The following is a 24,269-nucleotide window of genomic DNA, read 5'->3' as shown; positions in this document are numbered from 1 at the left end:
ATTTCAACAGCAAATTATACATTCTTGACAAGTTCTTAATATTGGGTTCTAACAGTTCAGTTTCTAATTTAGATTTTTCCACCTGGAAGCCAATTTTCCTGTCCTGTTTAAAGATCTCCATTATTTGGAAATATTGAAGCCAATCTTGTACTTTAGGTTTCATTTTCTCATAGCTTTGTAATTTCAATTTATCTCCCTCCTGCTCCAAGATTTCCCAATACTTCGGCCATCCAACCTCCATATTGAGTTTCTTCACTGCCTTAGCCTCCACGGGTGAGACCCATCTAGGGGTTTTGTTTTCCAACAGATCTTTATATCTTATCCAGACATTGAACAATGCTTTTCTAACAATATGGTTTTTAAAGGCCCTATGCACCTTAATTTTATCATACCATAAATATGCATGCCAACCAAATGCGTTATTAAATCCTTCCAAATCCAAAATGTCTGTATTCTCGAGGAGCATCCACTCTTTCAGCCAGCAAAATGCTGCTGCTTCATAGTACAATTTTAAGTCCGGCAGGGCAAATCCCCCTCTTTCTTTAGCATCTGTCAGTATTTTAAATTTAATTCTGGGCTTTTTGCCCTGCCAGACAAATTTCGAAATATCTTTCTGCCACCTCTTGAAACAGTCCATCTTGTTGAGAATCTGCAAAGTTTGGAACAAAAATAACATTCTAGGCAATACATTCATCTTTATCACTGCAATTCAGCCTAACATTGACAATTTCAAATTTGACCATATTTCTAGATCTTTTTTAATTTCTAACCAACATTTTTCATAGTTGTCCTTATACAAGTTCAGATTTTTTGATGTCAAGTAAACCCCTAGATATTTCACCTTCTTAACCAATGTCAGTTCTGTCTCTTCTTGAAATTTCTCCTTCTCCATGGCTGTTAAGTTTTTTTCTAAGACTTTCTTTTTTTGTTTGTTCAATTTAAATCCAGCTACCTGGCCGAATTGCTGGATTATCTCCAACACCCTTTTCATGCTAGTGTCAGGCTCTTGTAAGGTCAATATTAAGTCATCTGCAAATGCCCTTAACTTATAGTGTTTATCTCCGACCTGTACACCTTTAACCTGCTGGTCATTTCTAATCATGTTCAGCAACACCTCCAGAACTGAAATAAAAAGCAGTGGGGAAATAGGGCATCCCTGTCGTGTTCCTTTTTCTATCCTGAGTTCCTCAGTTACCACATTATTTACAATTAACTTAGCTTTTTGTTCAGAGTATATCGCACCCAGACCATTCTCAAATCCTTGGCCTACCCCCATCCCGTGAAGATTCTTTTTCATAAAACTCCAAGAAATGTTATCAAAGGCTTTCTCCGCATCCACAAAAATCAGCACTGCTTTAGTGTTAATTTTCACCTCTAGCAATTCCAAAATGTCTATTATATTCCTTACATTGTCTGATAGGTGTCTTTTTGGGAGAAAGCCTGCTTGGTCCTTATGAATCTTCTCCATCAACACTCTTTTAAACCTTTTTGCCAAAATGTCTGCAAAAATTTTGTAATCCACATTAAGTAATGATATTGGGCGGTAGTTCTTGAGTTGAGTCTTTTCAGTTTCTGTCTTTGGTATGAGTGAAATATAGGCTTCTTTCCACGATTCTGGTGCCCTTTTCCCCTCTAAGATCTCATTACAGACTTCCTTTAACGGATGAACCAGCCACTCCTTCAGAGATTTGTAATATCTGGAAGTCAATCCATCTGGCCCTGGAGATTTGCCCAGTTGCATGTCTTGAATGGCACCCTCTATCTCTTGTTCTGTTATTCTCTGGTTTAGATCCACCTTGCTTTGATGAGAGATCTTTTGTAATCCATATTTATTAAGGAATTTGTCTATATCCTCTTGATTTTGTGGTCCTTGAGAGTAAAGTTTTTTAAAATAACTCAAAAAGCAGTTTCTGATCTCGTTAGGTTTAGATATGTTCTTTCCATCCACTTCTAGGTTTGTAACTGTATTTAATTTCTGTCTTTTCTTCAATTGCCATGCCAGAAGTTTGCCGCATTTATCCGCCGATTCAAATGTCTTTTGTTTCATTTGTTTTATCTTCCATTCAATCTCTTGGTTCATCAATTCCATATATTGTGTTTGGTACAACTTAATCTCTCTCAAGATCTCCTGAGACTTCGGTTTTGATCTTAGTTTTTTCTCTCCTTTTATCTTTTCCAAAATCTTTTCCTTCTTCTCACTCTGCTTTCTCTTTTTAATTGAGTTTTGTTGAATCAGAAATCCTCGCATCACCGCTTTACTTGCGTCCCAGATCACTCTTTTTTCCACATCGGCCTTTAGGTTTATTTCAAAGTAGTCCTTTAAAGTTTTTTGGGCCTTCATGTGGATCTCTTTATCTCGAAACAGGGTGTCATTCATCCTCCATCTGAATTGACCAGTTGTTGTAATTTTCATTTCCATCTTCAAGGCATTATGGTCGGAGCAAGTTTTTGGGCAGATTTCTATTTTCTTGATCTTTGGAGCCATCCCACTAGTGATCCAAATTTGATCAATTCTGGTCCAGGTCATCATTGCTTGGGAGGGATTTCTCATGGTCTCTCAAGTAACCTGGTCCTGAGCTTCACAGAGCCTTAGAGGTTGATACCAACAGCTACATATCTTGTATGGCAAAAATAAAAAATATGCATACATTTTAGGACACCTGAATATGGAAAATGCATTTTCTGGGATGTAAGGAGGCGTGAACGTTCTGCAAAATACCCTGCATTGCAACTTGTTTGTGTGGCTCTGTACAGCGACTGGCAAAATACCAGTAACCAACTGCATTTTAATTGTAGTAGAAAAACATACCCTCCAACATGTCTCCAATGAAAATAGGGACATCCCATTCCATAATTATAATTTTACTATTTATACCTCACACATCTTACTGGGTTGCCCCAGCCATTCTGGGCAGCTTCCAACATATCTAAAAAACACAATGAAACATTAAACATTAAATAAAATTACCTATACAGGATTGCCTTCAGACGACCCGGGGGTCGGCTAACTCCATAGCTCCCAACATTTCTCCAATGAAAATAGGGACATCCTAGGGAAAAGTGGGACATTCCCGGATCAAATCAGAAACCGGGATGGCTTCTCTAAATCAGGGACATCCCTGAAAAATAGGGACACTTGGAGGGTCTGGAACAGAGAAAATGTTATTTGATGGGATACATCATACCAGAACCTTTGAAAGTAGCTTTCCATGTGTGTGGCTCAGGGAGATGTTTGCCACAACTTCTCTCTAACCTTCTGGTGGCAAAACCTGTATCTTCCCGCCCCCTGCTCTGTTTTTAAAAGTACCATTTCACATAAACGTGGGCCTAAAATGCAGCCATGGCAAGGCAAACGCTCCCAAAAGGCTCGTGAAATGCAGAAGACAAGCTACGTTACATGACCGCAGGGTGCTGATGATCTCTAATTGATTTCCAAGAAAGCTGTCCCCTTCTCATTCAGCATCGGAAGCACTAAAGTGGACAGTTTTCATGGTAACCCTTCTCCCTCTAAACGGTACCTGCAATTACCCTCTAAAGCACAACCACCTCTTTAGTCAAGAGATGAGACAGCGGGGGCAGGCGGAGAGAGAGAAAGAGAATGAGCCTCCTTGAATACTCCCACTTCTTCCTGCTGCCAAACACGTTTTTTGTGAATGCACTAAGCCATTTACGTCCCAGCTGTGCCGCAGACTGCCTGAGGATCCAAGCATGAGTGATATGCTTTCTCTTCCAGCGCCCCGCTGCCCTTATTATTGCATAGAGCCCCCTGGGTGGAATCTGGAACGGGGGTCATGCCACGGACACTGCTGTTGCCATTGCCTGTTGCTGCTTCCATCCAGTGCGTTTCAGTTCCGAGACTCCAGCTGCTGCACAATTCTTGTTTGGAGCCGGATGGCCTAGGGTGGCTATTTGCTTTTTAGGAAAGCTAAGGAAAGGCTTTAGAAATAGCACAGATAACATTGCTGACCTGTTGGCAATATTTCTGCCGATTATATACTTAAAAAAAAAGAAAAAGCATTGAAAATGTTAAGTTAGGTGGAATCTAGGCACATATTAAAAAACGTGAAAATGCTTTTTTAAGAAAACGTTTGAAAATATATATTGAATTTACCATAGCTCATCATCGCCGTCTAGTGTCACATTTGTATAATGCACTTTACAACACACATAAAGCTTTTTATTTGCAGCTGTATAGCTGAGTCCTTAGCAATGTCACAAAGGTTAGAAACAAAAACTGTGAGCCAAATGAAACTGGGGATATGTCACTGGATCTCTGGACTCTGCTTTTTAAATGAGATGCAATCAGAGGAGAAGGAGTTTCTTTAATTCTTGTTAGCAGTGGGGGGGGGGGGGCTTTCCCCTGCAGTCAGTGGCGTAGCGTGAGTTGTCAGCACCCGGGGCAAGGCAAGTAATTTGCGCCCCCTAACCCATGGATTTGCGCCCCTAACCCGTGGATTTGCGCCCCTAACCCTAACCCCCAGATGTTGCGCCTGGTGCGGCCGGCCCCCCCTGCACCCCCCCACGCTACGCCACTGCCTGCAGTGTTTTCCTAATCAAAATAATCCAATATTTCTTTATTTTTCCCTCCATGGGACAGAGATGCCTGGGGGTACAGTTTTGATTAGATAAAAAAGTGCTCTTTGCACATTTATTTTATTTAGTTTCATTTTTGTATTTCCCACGCCCCCACCCTTTCTTCCTGCAGAAGCCAAGGGTGGCTAACAACAACCAGCGAATACGAACATAATAAAATAGTTAAAGCATCAGCATAACCTATGATTTGAATCAAGGATTAAAATATGACACCACAAACAATTAAAGTAGTTATGTTCCCAAAGCCTGAGTAAACAAATGCATTCTTATTTTGCACCTGAATGTGGGAGGCACAACTGAATTTTATATACAAAATAAAACTGAGAGCTCTGGTCATTGATCTCTCCCACATCATATTGTTTTGGACTTGGGAAAAACAGAGTATTGGAGAACATGAGCTTTCTCAGACATGTCACACCCATGTCCTTATTTCACCACCACCATGTTATAGGGCCTGTTTTGCTGCATTGTTGGAATGCCCCAGATTGCAAAGACAACAACGGTGTCCGTTCCATTCTTTTTACTTTCTGGCTTCCCATCATGACAAGAGAATCTGTGGCCACCTGCCAATCACCAAGTCTAAACCAGCAGAATCAGCTTGGTCATATTAAGGGGGTGAAAAGATGTACCCTAGCATGATATGGCTTTGGGGCAAGTTGCATCCCCCTCAGTCTTATTCCTCACAATCTGTAAAATGGGAATAAGGTATGGGTGAGGCCGTGGGCTGCATGTGCAGTAAGAGTAAGAGTGATACTATAGCTTTTCTACTTTACATTACAGTGGAACCTCAGTTTTCGAGCATCTCAGAAGCCAAACATTTCCAAACCCAAACGCCAAAAACCCGAAAGTAAATGCTTCCGTTTTTGAACGTGCCTCGTAAGTCAAATGGCTTCCGTTGAATGTTTTTGAGTTTTCTCAATGGAAATTGCTGACAGCCCTTTGCACCTCAGTTATTGAACGTTTCAGAAGTGTAACGGTCTTCCGGAACAGATTACGTTCAACAACCAAGGTTCCACTGTATTTATAAAGAGCTTTTTCTTAAGGGTTCACTTCAGCTGAAGAAAAGGCAGGGAAGGGAATCAGACTTTGGAAAAAGGCAAGCAGCTTATGATACCCAACACCAGACCCCTGTGGTCCTCTGTGCACCTTTCTAGCAATCAAGTCCAGCAGCTCAGTGGGTTCAGGCAGTCTGTAACAGTTGCACCTGCACCAGGTAAAAAAAGTTGACCAGAAAGAAGAGCCAGCAGAAGCCATTAGTTGCACTGGGCAGTGGAACTAGGAGGATCCAGTAGTTATACTAGACTCAGAAGGACTCACTGCCACCTCAGCCCATATTATGATGCTGGAGATGGTGAAGAGCAGCAGTGATCAGGCTGGGAGGACCCTTGGCTTGCAAGCTTCCCTGTTGGTTCAGGGATTGGGAGCAAGAGAGGGATGGGCCTCCTTTAGTTCCCACTTTCAGGACCAGGCATCAGACTTCCCATACCCCAACCCAAATAACAGGAGACCAAAGAAACTGGTTTTGGGTCAAAACAGGCCACAACTTTATTGAATACAGATGAAAGAGGTTTGGTTTGGGCAAGTGGCAATCTAAATACTTCTGGCGTGGTCAGTCCAGGCGGGGGTTCCTAAGACTCACATCCATTAGGGTGACCCCCACAGGGACTGCCGTTTGGGGGAGTGCCTGGCCCCACCTGGGCACACGGACATGGCCACTCCCCCCAGATCCGTTTAACGGGATACCCCAGCATTTGGAGGGGCAGGTGAAGACTACAACCTCCTCTCCATCTAAAACAAAGGATTGCCCCAATGCCCAACCAGTTGTGACAATCACTATGAGATAGGCAAAACCACCAGGTCAGTGCCAATTAGCCAGGTGGGCTTATTCCTACCGGGCCCCTTAAAGAACAGCAACCACCATAGCCACAACAACGTCATTGACTATCAGCTTAAACCAAGGGTAGGTGGGTGGGGAAACCCAGCGCAGAAACAAACAGGCTGAGCCCCAGGTGCTGGCTGCTTAAATGAGCAAGGGGGTGGATCCGAGGGAAGCCCACCGTTGGTTCCATCGGCTGTGCCCCCAGCACAGTCCAAGCCATGGCCTGCAGCCCCATTTGCCAAAGCAGGGAGCAGGCCAGAGCCAATTTGAATTCCCTCGTCAGGGCCCCAGTGAAGCCTCCTCCGTCCTGCAATGCCATCGCACGAAAAGGGTGAGCGGGTTTGTGCATGCAGTGTTCTCCTCCGACTAAGGTAAAGGTAAAGGATCCCTGGATGGTCAAGTCCCGTCAAAGGCGACTAGGGGGTTGCAGTGCTCATCTTGCTTTCAGGCCGAGGGAGCTGGCATTTGTCCACAGACAGTTTTCCAGGTTGTGTGGCCGGCATGACTAAACCTCCACTGGCACACAGAGGACCGTGACGAGTGCCAGAGCGCACGGAAATGCTGTTTACCTTCCCGCCGCATGTTTTCAAACTGCACTGGCGTGCTTTCGAACTGCTCGGTTGGCAGAACCTGGGACAGAACAACGGGAGCTTACCCCCGTCACAGGGATTCAAACCGCCGACCTTCCAATCCCCAAGCTCAAGAGGCTCAATGGTTTAGACCACAGCACCACCCACGTCCTTCCCCCATACACGTTTTCCTCTCTAAATCTGGAGATACTCCTTCAGCTACAAACAGGAGAGCTACATATCGATTGCATATGAACTGAACTGAAATCTCAGTTGCATAGGATTCACAATCTACATTAGGTTGAGGTACTGACAGGATGGGCTCTGCCTTAGCTAAACTTTCCTGCAGGCTACTTTGGAGGAAGTGAGACCATTTTGCACCTCTTCCCCCAGTTAATCCATTGCGGGGAAAGCAGGTGCTAACAAAGGGAATTGATGGTTTTCTGGCTGTAGGCAAATGGTGACTAACTGAACAGCTGCCTCCCCGCTTCACTAGGTGAAGCTCCTAATTCCGGCTATACAGAAAGCACAGCCTGCCTGAGGCTCAGTGTACTTGTCACCCGCTGGCTGATGTGACCAGTTGCCAGGGTAACCTTTGCCAATCCCTCTCCCACCAGACACAGTCATTCAGGAGCCTCACTGGCAAAGAATATTTGTGAGATTAGTTGGTGCAAAGGAAAAATAGGTAGATACCGAAAGAAAAATTTCTGGATGCCAGGATTCAAGCTTGGGACCAGTACTCTTTGGTGAAAAACCTCTGTAGATATTTAAAATAACAAAATATGCAGCAAGTAAAGCATGGAAATATAGGCTGCTAGACCTTCAAAATATGCCCTTGTGAGTTCTAAAACATCCCTCTTCCTCCAGCATAGGGAAAAAAGCCATGTGTTTGGCAAGTTAAAAATTGGTTTACTTTCAAACTCTTCAAAAGTCAGGTTCATGTGCTTTTCCATAAATCAGTCAGAATGCTGCACAGCCAATATAACTTGGCTTTGCCAGAAAGTGATAATTGTTCCTAGACTGTTGGCATTGGAACTCAACAGAGGCTTGCTAAAGCCATGCAGCTGGAGGCAGCAGCTCAGAGCTCCTTATATGCCAGAATTCACATGTAGACTGGGAGAACCAAGGCTTGATTACCTAGTTCCCCCCAAGATGAGGGGAAGTGGACATAGCTAAGCCTGGCAGGACAGCTGACTCTATGGTATTATCCCCTTCATGCTTTAAATAGACTAAAGCATGTTGGTTATATGAGGCTAGTTATCCCATAAGATTGTCAGTGGGGAGTTTATAGACTGGCACAAAGACCCTGGGTCCAGTGTTTGGATTTCAATGTGACCTGAGTGGTCCATGTAGCCAATATTTTAGAAGATCACAGCAGGGCAGGATCTGGCTAAAATGGGTTAGGTTGGGTTGAGGAGTTACTTGAGAGTTCTGTATGTCTCCCTGCCCCCACTGCCATAAAATTGTATGCACCACTTAATTGTGAAAAAACCTCAAAGCAACATATAAAATGAATACAATGAAATTACCAGTAAAAAAGAGAGAGAGGGTTAAAAACTATGTTCTAAAACCTTCAAAAATAATTAAAAACCACTGGAAAGTTAAAAACCAGATTAAAACACATATCCAAATTCTAGAAGCCCATCTATGCCTAAACAAGAATGTTTTTAGCAGGCCCCGAAAAGACTGAGTTCAGGTGCCTTCCTGATGTCAATTGGCAGGGAATTCCAAAGTGTGTGCTCCCCTCCAACCCACCTACCCTACACATAATTTGCGCAAAGCCTTGGTGAAAGCACACACAGATACAGTTGTACCTTGGATCCCAAACACCTTGGTACTCAGACGTTTTGGTTCCTGAACGCTGCAAAGCCAGAAGTGACTGTTCCAGTTTGAATGTTCTTTGGAACCCGAACGTCCAACGGGGCTTCTGTGGCTTCCGATTGGCTGCAGGAACTTCCTGCAAGCCAATCAGAAGCCACGCTTTGGTTTCCAAACATTTTGGAAGTCGAACAGACTTCCGTAATGGATTCCGTTCGACTTCCAAGGTACAACCGTATAGTGTGTATACGTACAGTGTGAATATGAATCCCTGGCTAGCTCATGTGATGAACTTTTTCAATTTACTAGCATTCTTCCAAGAAATGTGGGAAAGGTGAGGAGCATCTTTCCCTCACCCCACCCCACATTTTTGCTTTCTGTACAGAGCATGATAGGCAGCCAACTCACAGACTGCCAGGTTTTTTCTGTTTGACTGTTGCCTTGTGGCCTTGTACTTAGTTCAGATTATTTTGCTTCCATTTCCCTGCCTGAACAACACCAGGGGCCACTAGCGAAAGCTGTAGTGAAGGAAAGAAAATCCAAGTATGAAATGGATTTTACTAAATGATACAGATTTCTCTGCTTATTTCTCCACCCACATGCCTTTCCTCAATGAAATATTGTTTTGAAAAGTATGGAATAATATAAGAAACTGTCTCTGTCATAACCCCGTGATCTCCAGATTAATAAATCACTTCACAGACAAGCAACTACATTCAGTGGTAAATTAATTAATTTGGCCTCAACTAAAGATAATGCATTTACATTTAGCCAACTGGCTAAAACATGGCTATATACCGTATTTTCCCGTGTATAAGATGCCACCATATATAAGACACCCTCTATTTGGCGGAACTCCAAATTAAGAAAACACCTCTCAGCACTACCTGCGTATAAGACAAGCCCCAATTTTAAACCTTATTTTTTGGTTTAAAAACCCTAGTCTTATATACAGAAAAATATGGTAGTTTCACTAGACCAAGCTACCATTTTATTAAATCAAATAAGACCTCCACTCTTCCAATATCTTTGATTTTGGCATAGAGCAAATGAAAGATATGGACTGCAAAACACCACATTTGAAAACATAATAGTTAGTGATAATCCAAGGTGACGGGGGTGGGGGTGGTAAGTGAAGAACATGCCTCTTCCTTTCCAATATAAAGACTGATCAACTGACAACCCTATATACGGTAAAACAAAATGCAGGGGGATTTGAGAAACAGTAACATGACTATTGTTAAGTGGTGGGTTGACATAGCAGCCGGCACAGCGATTTCTTCAAGTAGCTCTTTTATTCTGGTAAGCTGGAAATAAACTGACAGCGAACAGCTCAGCCGGCCTGTATTTATAGTCAGCCGGCTGTCAACATTGTAACCATAACAGCTCAGAGTTCCCGCCTAAAATAACGGACGCGGACCTGAGTGAAAACTATCTACAGACCTGAGTGAAAACTATATACAGTATCCCCCTGTTGGCCCAGGGTGAAACTACACTACATAACACCCCTCCCCACCGAGATAAGGCGTTAGTTACAATCGTAATGGTTTCCTTATATACAGCACTACGCGTAATGGTTCAATTAGGCACAAAAGCATATCGGTTACATTTCCCCTACTTAGACCAACAGTGATACCTGTCCAACAACATAGTCCTTTAAATAAGTTGGGCGCTTGGAAACTCTGCCAGACCGCCGGGGACTGGTAGCCAAGTCCGGAGGGCCACACAGTTCTCGCTGAGGCTGTGGTGCGACCCTAGGTGGCGTTGGAACCAACTCCCCTGGATCCGCTGCTGTGGGTGGAGCCTCTGCAAGTGGAGTGGTCTGAGTCTGTTCTGAAACGGCTTGGTTCGGCTCCACGCTGGCAGTTTGCGAGGGAGGTGTAGGTGGGGCCTCGCCATCTGTACGTGTCTCTTCCGGAGCCGCAAGCGCAGTTGGGGGCACCTCGGTAGTGTCCAAGTCGCCAACCCTGCGCCTAAGCTGGTCTATGTGCCGTCGCCACAAACGTCCGTCTTCGAGTGCCACCTGGTACGAGCGAGGTCCAGTGACTCCCACTACTGTGGCTGGCACCCAAGGGATGTCCCCCACATAGTTCCGGGCAAAGACCTGGTTTCCTGGGACAAATGACCGTGGTGCGTTGGCACAGCCTGGGGGTTCAGCCACGGCAAAGTCTGGGTGTAGCCGGTCGAGCGGTGACCTGAGGCGGCGGCCCATAAGCAGTTCAGCAGGACTCCTCCCTGTGGCCGCATGAGGGGTGATGTGTTGCACGAACAAGTATTCAGTGACCCGCTCATGCCAGTCTCCCCGGTCCAGGCGCGCCAGTGCCTCTTTTGTCGAGCGCACCATTCTTTCCGCTTGCCCGTTGCTGGATGGATGAAAAGGTGCCGTTAGGGCATGGCGGATGCCCAGTCCCAAAAGATACCGCTCAAACGTGCCTGACGTGAACTGCGGTCCGTTGTCAGAGACAAGGACATCAGGACACCCATGCGTTGCAAACAGGCCTCGCAGCACCCGGATGACAGCTTCGGTAGTGGTGGAGGGCATCAGGGCGACCTCCAGCCATTTGGAATAGGCGTCCACCACTACCATAAAGGTCCGGCCGTGAAAGGGGCCAGCCAGATCGATATGCACCCTCGACCAGGGTGTCTTTGGCGTCTCCCAGGTGTGTCCCTTAGCTGCCGGTGGTGCAGGCCTCGACTCTTGGCACGCTTGGCAGGCGGACACCCAGGCAGTGATGGCATCGTCCATATTAGGCCACCAGACGTAACACCGAGCCAATGCCTTCATTTTGACAATTCCCGGGTGGCCAACGTGCAGAGCCTCCAGGACGCGCTGACGGAGTCCCTGGGGAATCACGACGCGGTCTCCCCACAGCAGACAGCCGCGATGAGCTGAGAGTTCATGTTGTCTGGTTGCGAAGGGCTGGAACTCCGATGCAAAAGGCCCGACGCGCTGACGGAGTCCCTGGGGAATCACGACGCGGTCTCCCCACAGCAGACAGCCGCGATGAGCTGAGAGTTCATGTTGTCTGGTTGCGAAGGGCTGGAACTCCGATGCAAAAGGCCCTTGTGGCCACCCCCTCCACACCCAGTTGAGCACCCGGCTGATGGTGCGATCCTGGGCAGACGCGGAGGCCACCGTGGCAGCCGATACAGGCGCTGTCGGAAGATCCTCAATCAGAAGGAGCGATGAAGCTGGAGCCGGGTCTTCCACAAATGCTGGAAGAGGGCAACGGCTGAGGGCGTCGGCATGGCCCATCGATTTCCCCGGGCGATGGATGAGCCGGTAGTGGTAGGCAGCCAGGAAAACAGTCCATCGCAGCATGCGTGGTGAGAGGACCGGTGGAGTTGGACGATCACCGGCGAGGAGGCCCAGGAGTGGCTTGTGGTCAGTGATGAGGTCAAAAGTCCTGCCATAGAGGTATTCATGGAACCTCTTCACTCCAGCCACAAGTGCCAATGCCTCCTTGTCGAGCTGGCTGTAATTCCGTTCCGTCGGAGATAGTGTCCTGGAAAAGTAGGCGAGCGGTGCTTCTCTTCCATCTGGAAAACGGTGACTAAGGACAGCACCGATGCCAAAAGGTGAGGCGTCGCAGGCAAGGACCAGCGGCCTGGATTCACTGTACTGTACCAGCACACTGTCTGAAGAAAGGAGAGCCTTGACCGTGTTGAAGGCCGCCGTCTCCCGATGACCCCAGGCCCAAGGCGTCTTAGTGCTAAGGAGTCGGTGAAGAGGCTCAGCCACTGTGGCTTTGTGGGGCAGGAACATGTTATAAAAGTTCAGCAGCCCCAGGAATGCCTGCAACTCCGTTTTGTTTTTTGGGGTGGGGGCCTGCTGGATAGCACGGATCTTGGATGTGGTTGGATGAAGGCCGGAGGCATCGATAAGATAGCCCAGGAACTCTACCTGTGAAACGGCAATCTGGCACTTCTCCCTCTTTACCTTGAGCCCGGCCTCCTGGAACCTGGTCAGCACGGCACGGAGGCGCTCGAACAGCTGCTGGTGTGAGTCTGCAGACACCAAGACGTCATCAAAATATGGTACCACGCCCGGAAGCCCTTGCAGGAGACGCTCCATAAGGCTTTGGAAGATGCCAGGAGCCACACTCACCCCGAACTGCAACCGGCGGCAACGGAATGCCCCCCGGTGGGTGACGATCGTCTGGGCCTCAGCAGTGGCATCATCGACAGGCAGTTGTTGATAGGCTTGGGCAAGGTCCAGCTTAGCGAAGACCTTACCCTCACCCAGGGAATGCAGCAGGTGGTGGACAACAGGAACCGGATAAGGGTGCTGCTGAAGTGCCTTGTTAATCGTGCACTTGTAGTCAGCGCAGATTCTCACCGACCCATCTGGCTTGACAGGCGTGACGATGGGGGTTTCCCACTTTGCGTGGTCAGCCGGCTCCAAAACTCCTTGGGCGATCAGTTTGTCCAGTTGTTCGTCCACCTTAGCCTTGAGAGCAAAGGGAACCCGGCGTGGCTTTAGCTTGATGGGGGCGACTTGTGGATCAAGGCTAAAGGAGATGGGCGTACCTGTATATTGCCCCAAGGTGCCGTCAAAAACCTCGGCAAAGTCTTTGACCAGACCCTCAGTGTCTGCGTTAGAGATGCAGTTGATGCCGGTGATTTCCAGGCCGAGGGCATCAAACCAGTCTAGCCCTAGGAGGCTTGGCCGCTGACCTTCGACCACCACCAACCGGAGCAGGCCCGAAAAATCCTTGAAGGCGATCCGGAACCGGCCAACGCCTACCACGGGAATGTCGTTTCCCTGGTAGTCTCTCAGGTGTACGCGGTGAGAGTCGAGTTGCCTTTTGGACACTCTGGGTACCAGTCTTTTGAGGGTGCTCCATGACACGATGGACAGGGCAGACCCGGTGTCGATCTCCATGTCACATGGAGCTCCTTCAATGAGCACCGTGACGTTCAGCTTGCGTCGCGTCGACGAGTCGGTTTGGCCAATCGTGGTTCCAGACGGGCAGCGGCAGTTGGTGAGAGCGAAACAACTTTCCTTGGCAGACTGGAGTGAAGACTTGGACTTGCGAGTTGATGAAGGGGGGGTGTCAGACGGAGCCGATCGGCAGACCTTAGCGATGTGGCCCCTTCTGGAACACTTCCTACAGATGGCGTCTCTGAATCGACACTTGGCACGGGAATGGTTGCCTCCGCAGCCAGCACATTCCGGTTGGCCCTTGGAGTTCTGTTGGAACTTCCTGCGCTCCCGCTTTGTCTGGTGCACATCATCGTCTTCACTGGAGGATGCCTCATCACTGCTGGCCTCTTCATGATGCACCGGAACTGGCTCCCTAGCAAGACGCGGGCTGCTGGACTTGCGGATCTCCCGAGTGGAGCGTTCAGCAGCTTCTGAGGCCACAGCCTCCTCAATGGCTTTCTGTAGCGTGAGGTCTGGCCTGGCTAGGAGACGCCGTTGCAGATGGATGTCCCGGACCCCGCAGACGATTCGATCCATCAGGGCATCGTCTAAGTCTCGGAACTCACAGTGCATTGCAGCCTGTCGCAGGGCGGTGGTGTAGTTGTTGATTGACTCCCCCTCTGCCTGGTTCCGGTGGTAGAACGCATGGCGGGCAGCAACCTTGGACGGCTTTGGTGCGTAGTGGCTGCGGAGCTTCTCTTGGATCGTGTCCCATGGTGTTTCCTGGACTGCTTCAGGCGCAACCAATGCTCGGGCTGTCTCAAACACCTCAGGCCCACAGAGGCTGAGGAATAGGCCCCGCTTCCGATCCTTTGATACTGCTGTCAGCTCGTTGGCTTGGAGGTAGCAGTCGAACCGAGCGAGGTAGGAGTCCCAAGATTCAGATGCTGGCGCAAACGGCGGTAGAGGCACAAGTGAAGCCATGATTCCGATGCCGGCGTGAAGGGCGATGGATGGAACACAGTGCTCCAGCCAGAACAGTCAGCTCTGAATTGGTTCTGCCCAGTGATTTCGCTCAGTGATTTCGCTCAGTGATTCAGCTCAGTTCAGAGGCTGGCCGCATCTGGCTGTGCTCTGATGTCCATCCATCCCACCCTCGTCGCCAGTGTTAAGTGGTGGGTTGACATAGCAGCCGGCACAGCGATTTCTTCAAGTAGCTCTTTTATTCTGGTAAGCTGGAAATAAACTGACAGCGAACAGCTCAGCCGGCCTGTATTTATAGTCAGCCGGCTGTCAACATTGTAACCATAACAGCTCAGAGTTCCCGCCTAAAATAACGGACGCGGACCTGAGTGAAAACTATCTACAGACCTGAGTGAAAACTATATACAGTATCCCCCTGTTGGCCCAGGGTGAAACTACACTACATAACAACTATAGTACAAACAGAATGGACTTAGATTTTTGAAAATAAATACCAAAAATAGAAATAAGCACAAATCTAAGAGAGATTTTTTTCAAGCCTGTTTATCAGTGGTCCTTACATCTTATCAATTAAACAAGATATACCAGTTTGTTTTGTTTTGTTGCAGGCATAGGAAACGAAGAGCGGATTATCTACACATTTTTGTGGAAGTGTAAAAATGAAAATCAGACATTGGTCTTAAACACACTACAGGAAATGACAGGATACAATAACTTAAGGAAGTCCTAAAACTGCTCTTGTATATTAAAAGCAGGTATACAATTTATTCCCAATTTGTTCCCCAAACTCATCTTTAAAAGAAAGGTTACAGAAAATATGGGAAATTGCTCTAGTTGACATTGACATATTAGAGGCAAACGTCAAATAATCAACGAGAGAGATTTATAGAACGATGAGCTTTCTTTATTTACCATATAATTATTTCCCACCCATATGACTCAGTTCTTCTCTGATATTGACATATTCTTTAATATACTCTTCTTCTACTGTACTTTGATATATATTTGATATATATTTACTATCTTTAACACAGTGTTTCCCAACCTTTTTTGGGCAAAGGCACACTTGTTTCATGAAAAAAATCTCGAGGCACACCACCATTACAGCCCCGTGACGTCAGTGCGCAGCGTCACGCCGGGAGGGACATGAATTGCTAGCAAATTACATAATCACCTCCTTGAGGGCTGGCTCATCTCCGAAGGCAGAACCCCATTAATTAACAGCACAGACTCACACCATAGCCAAGACGAGGGGGGGAAACCTCAGTCATGCACAGTCATGCACATGTGGGGGCTAAATGAGGACGAAGACCGTGCAGAGAGCAGGGTTCAAATCACCCCACCTGGCCAGGACAATCCCTGGGTGCTCCCTTGGGCCACTCGCCTGACCCACCTCGCAGGGCTGTTGTTGCGAGGATAACACGGGGAGAACCACGCGCACCCCCGGGAGCTCCTTGGAGGAGAAAGCGGGCGATGAATGCAATGCACGAAATATATGAGAGGCGACCAGGTTTTGCAGGTGAGGGGCCCCCGCCAGCCTCCGCTTCCAACACCCAGCGCAACGACGCCGAAGTTTCCCCCTGGGCTCGGCTCGGGGAGCAGCGCTGCTCCCCCCTGGCTCCCCTTCGCCCTCCCGGCTCTCTCTGCCGCCCACTGGGGACCCCCCTCACCTGCCAAGTCCGGAGCGCCGGTGGAAGTTGCATGCATGCATGCAGGGCGCCGCGTTGCCATTGCATTGCATTGCACTGCACTCCATGCAACGCCTGCACGCATGCATTGCCTTGCACGCCCGCCAAGGGGTCTCCCCGCGGTCCGATGCGTCCCCTCCGGCGCGGATGCAGCATTGCAAAAATAAAAAAACCCCGACGCAGCCCTACCTGGGGGGCAGCCTCTGCCTCCGCCGCTCCGCCTCCGTGGGGATCCGCGGGGGCGCAGGCAGGCTGCGCGGGGTCTGCGCGGAAGAACCCCTGCCCGCCCGCCCAGCCACCGCCGCTGCGCTCATTCCATGGCCGGGAGAAGAGCGCTTCAAACAAAACGCCCGGCCCGCCAAGCCACGCTGGGAAACGTAGTTTGCGCACCCTGCGCGGGCGCGGAGCCCAAGGGCGAGGGGACTACGGATCCCGGCAGCCCCCGCGCCGGGGACGGAGGGGGAGAGGCCGGGTGCAGGGATGGAGGGATGGGTGGGCGAGCGAGCGAGCGAGTGAGTGGCAGCCGCCAAGCCTTGGCCGAGAGCCAGGAAGGGCCTCCCCGGAGGAGGAGGAGGGAGGCGCAGAGAGGGAGGGAGGGAGGGAACCCCAGGGGTCATCTAGTGACGGCGCCCCAATCGAAAATTTGACTTTTTTAAAAAAAAAATCTTTCGAATTTTTTAATTTTTCCCGCGGCACACCAGGCAACATCTCGCGGCACACTAGTGTGCCGCGGAACAGTGGTTGGGAAACACTGCTTTAACATAAACACAGCTTATAACGTAATCACAACTTTAGTTCTTCATTTTTTATCTGCTCAAAGAAAATAAGGAGGGCAAGGTTGAAGGTCGAAAACAATGGTTGTGGTGAAGCCTTTGCAGATAGCTGAACCCACACTAGAAGCTGTTTCTGAGCCTTAAAAAAAAACTATTTTCAAAAATTACCTCCTCAGAATAGACTGATGCTGCAGTCCTATATCTGGTTACCTGAAAGAAAGCCCTATTGAACCCAGAAGGGCGTACTTCTGAGCAAAGGCGCCATCTTCTGAAAAACACAGACATCACTCCATGCCCATCTCCATGTTTGCCCTGACAAATGATGTGCGGCCCCCTCAAAAACAACACTGAGGAGGCCCAAAGTGTTTTGGCCCCTAGGAGCTGGCACCTACGCTTCTGATCATTGCTTCTGAGCAATGGTCAGGGATGCATGAAGAATTGCCCCTTAATTGCCCCTTGAATAACCTCTCTTAATTGCCTCCCAGTCCGCTTTTGTTCTGTGGGGGTGACTTTAATTACTAATTTATTTGCATTGCCTTTTCTTTCCATTATTTAACAGAAAAATGGCATTTCTTCAGAAAAAAAGGGGGGCGGAGAGGAAGAGGAAGAGAAACTCAGCAATTAAAGCCTTTCATCCTCCCACGGTAACAGAAACTGAAATTGGGGAAATTAACAGGAGCAGTTCAGGAGGCAAGAGGGTATTCACTGCTATTTATCACTCAGCCTGAACCCACAGAAAGCTACAAAAGAGGCCACACTGGCAAACAGGATTCTCTTTGTTAAAGGCACAAGAGCCCTGAAAGGCCTCAATAGTGTTTTGCTTGTCCACACTGGGCAGGCTGGTAGTGCAGATATTTCACACCTGCTTTCCATTATTGGTTTGTTTTATGCTAGATTTTGCTTTTTTTAAAAAAAGAAAAGGTAATGTATTGTAATGTGACATCACATCACGTCGCATCACGTCATGTCATGATGGCACAACACATCACGTCACAACACGTCACGATGCCACAGCACACCATGTCATGATGTCGTGAGCCGTCACATCACGCTGCACCATGGTGTGGTACCCGCCATGGCGTGACATGCCAAGTTGTGACACAGCACATGATGTCGTAACACAACACACCATCCAGTCACATCACAATGTCATGTCCTGACATCATGACCTGCCATGTCGCAAGTCCCATCACATCATGACACTGCTGGTCTCCTTGCGTTCCACCCTACCAGCAGTAACGCTTCAGGTTACAGACTCCGCTAACCCAGGAATAGTACCTTGGGTTAAGAACTTTGCTTCAGGATGAGAACCGAAATCGTGCTCCAGCAGCGCAGTGGCAGCAGGAGGCCCCATTAGCTAAAGTGGTACCTCAGGTTAAGAACAGTTTCAGGTTAAGAACGGACCTCCAGAACGAATTAAGTTCTTAACCCGAGGTACCACTGTAATGTCAGTGTATTGGAAGAAGCAAAGATCACCAATGTCGAAGCAATGATTCTTCAACATCAACTTTGTTGGATTGGTCATGTTGTGCAGATGCCTGATTATTGTCTTCCAAAGCAACTACTCTATTTCCAACTCAAGAATGGAAAGCGAAATACCAGTTGATAACAAAAGAGGTTTAAAGACACTCTCAAGGCAAATCTAAAAAAATGTAACATAAGCACTGATAACTGGGAAACACTGGCCTGCAAGCACTCCAGTTGGAGAACAGCCTTTACCAAAGGTGTCATGGTCTTTGAAGAAGCATGAGCTCAGGGCGAAAAGGAGAAACGAGTTAATAATAATAATAATTTTTATTTATACCCCGCCCTCCCCAGCCAAGGCCGGGCTCAGGGCATGTTTGGCAAACCCTCACTGTGATCAACTCCCACCTGGAAACCTATGTCCCTACTGTGGAAGGATGTGTGGATCTAAAATTGGCCCATCACAGTACCTTATGGACTCACTGTTGAGACCGTGTTCATGGAAGACAATGTTACTCTGCTATGAGTGATTGCCAAAGAAGAGAACCGCTAACATTCATGGGAAGGACTTAGGTGACCATGTAACAGCTGAAGTTCCAGTCAAAGAGAGATGTAGACAAGCTGTGGAATCTACAACAAGCTGCTGTATATTTCATAGAATCATAGAATTGCAAAGTTGGAAGGGACCACGAGGGTCATCTAATCCAACCCCCTGCAATGGAGGAATAGTTTCATAGGCACATGTACCATGTACCTATCACAGGTGGTTATAGGGCAACTTCCTATGTTCCTAGCAGTCTACGCTGACTGTGAGCAGTCTTTCTCAGCCCTTTCTGGAGATGCCAGGGATTGAACTTGGGACTTTTGGCATAGAAAAGCACTATGCCACTGAACCATGGCCCTTCCCTAGCTAGTGTGCTATCATTTGTGCCTGAAAGAAAGACTCCAGCCCATCTCTCGGAAGGCTGAGGTCCATGGCAACCAGGAACTCATGAGATGGGGGCAGGAGGGTCCCAAGAAAATGGAAATAGAACAGCTCACCCTTTCCCCTGGCCTTTGTCTCTTTCACTGTTTGAAATCTAAGCCATCCATGTATATCTGGGCAAACGGCAGGGCTGAAATTGCATAATGCCCTAGGAAATTGCACAATACATTCAAGTGTCCAACGAAATGTGCTTGGTGAGTTTCCAAGCCGTTTAGGTCTAGTCCTGAGAAATCCATCCTTTTTCCTCAGCTGGGTCATGGAAAAGATCCAAGAGCGTGGGTGACTGGTTAACACAGCGAAGGTGGGGCTGTTTGGGAAAAGCTGGTTTCTTTTTTGTTTGTTTGTTTGTTTTTGGCAGAGTCCCAGACCCATTTAGCATTTACCGCCTGGATTTAGTTGAGAAGAACTGTAACCAGAAGCGTCTTAAATACTCTGTGAGATGCAAAGTGGAGTCACCAGATGGATTTTGTATGTGGGAATAACAAGAAAGGAGAAGAAGAAAAGAAGCAAAAGCAAAGACTTGCTTGTTTTGTTTTTAAAGCTGTTGCTAAGCTGTGGTGCTCTATTTGTTGGCTAAACGGGGTTGCCACCTTTTCCCATATAGGAATGATATAGCATTATCCCGCATGAATTTCTCTCATCCTCTTTTAAAGCCATTCAAGTTGGTGGTCATCTCTGCCTCCAGTGGCAGCATGTTCCACGGTTTAACCAGTGTCAGATTACCAAATAGGCAGAGTAGGCACTGGCCTATGGGCCCTCACGCCTTTTAGGGGCTCCGTGACAACAGATCAAAATCATCTTGGTTTGATCTTGAAAGAAAATTACCAAAATGTATTAGGAGATAATTTATGAGGGGAGGCCCCTGAAATTTCTACTGCCTAGGGGGATCCACAGGAATTTAACCCAACCCTGAGTTTAACCATGCGCTGCATGAAAAGTTACTTTATTTTATCTGTCCTGAATCTCCCAACATTCAGCTTCCCTGGATGTCCACAAGTTCTAGCGTTATGAGAGAGGAAGACCAGGTTTTCTCTGCCTGCCTTATCCATGCCATTTTGTGCTTACCAGTTTGGATATACTCCGGCAGCTTTACATGGAAACACGGCCGCTGTCTCTGGGACAGAAGTGGTTGTCCAGATCAGCTGGAACAATCTGATCTGGTCTCTAATCAAAAGGCCATTTACCTATCAGCCAAACAGAACAAATACATGAACAAAGAGAAAAACAAAAGCCACAAAAGAGGACAGAGACGTGCCTAGCATTCACGCGTGTTAATTTACACGTATAGATGCCAACTTTGAAATCATTAGTATAATAAAAATAGAAATACAATACATCTTACCGTAGTGGGGAAGACTGTAAGCTGGTGACCTACTCTACTCGCCAGAGGCTAACGAATGACAGTCAACTTCAAAGCTCCTGCTTGCTCTTCCTTCCCTTCTTAGCGTTCTTTATCATTAAGCTGGACGTGAACCAGGGCAGCGCTTCCATAGGGGCCTCCGTTACATAGAGGACTGCCCTCTGAACTAGGCCACCTTGGCCACTGTAGCAGGAAGGCAAAGGCAGCAGTGAATCAAGGCAGCTTCTCCCTCGGGTGACCTCAGGTGAGGGCATTGTAGCAGGATCCAGACAGTTTGGACCTGTGGGATGCAATGGGCTGGGGTGTTCTTCCTGCGCAAGCCCCATTGAAAGGAATTAAGCCCACATTCATACCTTACATGTAAAGCATTCCCATGCAACTTTGGCTTCTGCCAAAGCATCCCGAGAGCTGCAGTTTGTTAAAGGTACTGAGAGTTGTTAGGAAAGGCCTATTCCCCTCACAGAACTGCTGTTCCCAGAGTTCCCTGTAAAGAGACAGTGATTATTACACCCCACCCTCTGATAAGTGTAGTCCTGGTAGGGGAATAGCAGGTCTCCCTCCTAATAACTCTCAATACCTTTAAACTACAGTTCCCAGAATTCTGTGTGAGAAGCTTTCACTGTTTAAAGCAGTACCACAGTGCCTTAAAACAATGGTGTGAATGTGGCCTAAGGGCACTAAGGAGCTTTCGCATAGCTCCTGTTCATTCCAATGCAGTGGGTGGATGGGAATGCCCTAGTGGATTGGGCCCTGCGTCAGTTAGTTGAGGAAAGCTGCCGTTTGTACATTTTCTACCTCAGGCACCAATGCCTGGGAGCAGCTCAGAGCAGGAAACCTGGATGTGGGAAGGAACACAGTGAGCCCCAGGGTGTTCTCTTCCGAGAACTGTTTTCCAAAATGGCTCCCTTGGATAGCCAGAGATGGCCATGGCCTAAGACTTTCACTGCAACTCAAGCCTTGTGTAATCATTCTGAACAATGTGGGATTCACTGCAGCTGGGCTGCTGTCCATCTCTGCATGCTATTCCGGTGATGTGGGAAATGTAGCAATTGGCAAAGTGAGTGAAATGGGCTCTTCTCCTCTGGCTCCTATGAGTTGGGCCCTCAGGGAGAGGATGGCTCCTTGTCAGACATTACCACCATACCCCAGGGCACAGTAAATGGCCTGTGCCCCAGCAAATTGCGCGCTACTGAGGGAGTAGCGCCCTCATTCATTCATTCAGTCAAAATTCCTCGATTAAGAAAAATAATAATATTATGGCAGCGAACAGCAATAAAATTACATCCATAAAACAAATACAAAATGCACCAGAAAAATCAGATTTAATACTTCAACATAGCTAGATCACTCCTTGGGGGGGGGGGAGCATGGGTGAGCAGGGTTGCCAGAGCACTATGCCAATCTTTTTTCAGTCAGCTGAGTCACCCAGAAAGTCTTCCAGAATCTTCTATCTCAGTTCAGCTCATCTGTTGGTGAATTCCCACATGGGAATAAACTCTTCACCCATTCCAGTTCTGTTTAAAAGCTCCCTTGACCAACTACATGTTTTCTGCGGCCCCCTTGTGAGGCTCAGGAGCCCAGTTGTGTCACCCCTTGCTTGCAGAGCTGGCAGCCTCTCATCCTTTTTTGAACATCTTCCATTGTGAAGTGTTCCCTCAGCCTCCTCTCCCCTCCTTTGGGCAGCTACTGATGCCACCCCTGGTCTCTGAGCTGCTCTCTCTGCCCCAAAGAGAGGTGCCTTCTTACACTGTCCCACAGCAGCCTGGGACTTGTCTGTCCATTCCCAACAGCAAGGGCTGGTGGACTGGCTAGCTGGGCTCCCTCACCCACTTGCTTGCTTAGTCCAAGGCCGCCTCAGCTCCTGGCAACCAGCACCCCCTGGCCAGCCCCAGAGGCACCATTCACCTGGGGAGCTTGTAGCCAGGGCTGCTGCAACAAAGAGCCATACAAGCCCTTGGGAGGCAGAGACACAAGAAGGCATCAGAGGGAGGGAAGAAAAGAGGGACAGAGGCCAGCGTTGCCCACGACACCCTGACCATCCTTCAAGGCACCCCAAGGTGAAAACCACTGGCTTAAATTATTTATTGAATAATTATTACAACTTATACAACTACTGGTCTAAGGAAAATAAAGTAAAACTATGTAACAGATAATTATTTCTCCTCTTTGCTCTTTAGCCATCTGAGCAAAGTAAAAGCCACATCACTTCACTCCCCTTTGGAGTCTGTCTAATTAATAAGTATGTTGCTAAGGAAACCCTGTTGCTGGGGGAAGACCTGTTGTTGGGAGAAAACTTGTTGCTAGGGGCAAAACTATGCAAGGATCATTTCAAGTCTACAGTACACTAACAAGGGTGAGTTATAAGCAGGTGTCAAAATTCCAGTAGGTGCCTTCCTTCCTGCTATTTACTGGAAGTGCATTCCAAAGGGCAGGTGCCACCACACTCAAGGCCCTTGTCTGAGTGGATACAAGATGAACCTCAGTAGCATAAGACAATACTTAATAAAGGTCACTCCTCAGGATCAAAGTGACCAGGCAGCAGTATGCAAGGCAATGGGATCCCGGAGGCCCTAAGTTGATCATGCCATTACATGCCCATAGGAATACCTTAAACCTGGCCTAGTGGTACATCAGCAGCCAATGCAGCTCTTTCAGCACAGACAGGGCACCTCCTTCAGCAATTTTGCTGCAGCATTCTGCGCCAGCTGCACCTTAGACATCTGCACTGCTTATCACCGTGTGTGTGTGTGACAGAGGGACAGCCGCCTACAGCCTCTGGCTCTGTGATCAGTTAATCCTTTCATTACTGATGCTGCTCCCCCAGATTCCTTGTCTGTAGAGAGATCATGAACTTTGTAAATAAGAGAACAGAAGGCTGGGGGAAGGGACAGGGATAGACTTTGGTTGTTCCCAGTCTCAGAGGCAGCTGGCCCTACTTTCCCCCTGGAATGCCATTTTTGAAGAGAAAATAATAAAGGGGTCTTGAGGCACCTTGAAGACTAGGAGACTTATTATGCTGTCCTCTTATGTGCTACAGACAGTCCACTTCATCAGATGTACAAAGCCTTATCCCAAATTGCAGATACATAAACAGATGTCTGGGTGCACAGGAATATAAAATGTGAAGTTAAAATGCAGAAAAGTACAGCCAATGGTGACTACCTATTGAGCAGTAGTAATTCACAAAGCAGTTTTTGATGACACAGACACCCTGGCATTGGTAACTGGCATATAATGTGTTAAGAGTCATTGGTTGCATTTCAATCCCAATGCCAGCGCTGGTTTCACA

General features: G+C 47.7%; 1 long non-coding RNA gene across 3 annotated transcripts in view; it reads right to left on the bottom strand.

Annotated features, from left to right (window-relative positions):
* The window catches only part of LOC309517864, a 29,433-nt gene extending 7,499 nt beyond the window's left edge, over positions 1–21,934 (bottom strand). For 2 of the 3 annotated variants that reach the window (XR_014213299.1, XR_014213300.1), the window contains exons 1-2: positions 20,963–21,934; positions 2,969–3,145 (exon numbers count right to left, since the gene is read on the bottom strand). This is a non-coding gene — a long non-coding RNA (uncharacterized lncRNA). The remainder of the gene's footprint in view (positions 1–2,968; positions 3,146–20,962) is intronic. The other variant, XR_014213301.1, reaches the window with a different exon arrangement.
* Between the last annotated feature and the right edge of the window lie 2,335 nt (positions 21,935–24,269).

This window comes from Podarcis vaucheri (assembly GCF_965113315.1).
Source record: "Podarcis vaucheri genome assembly, chromosome: 13".
Lineage (NCBI taxonomy): Eukaryota > Metazoa > Chordata > Lepidosauria > Squamata > Lacertidae > Podarcis > Podarcis vaucheri.
The sequence above is the reverse complement of the archived record's forward strand: the minus strand, read 5'-3'. Positions and strand labels throughout refer to the sequence as shown.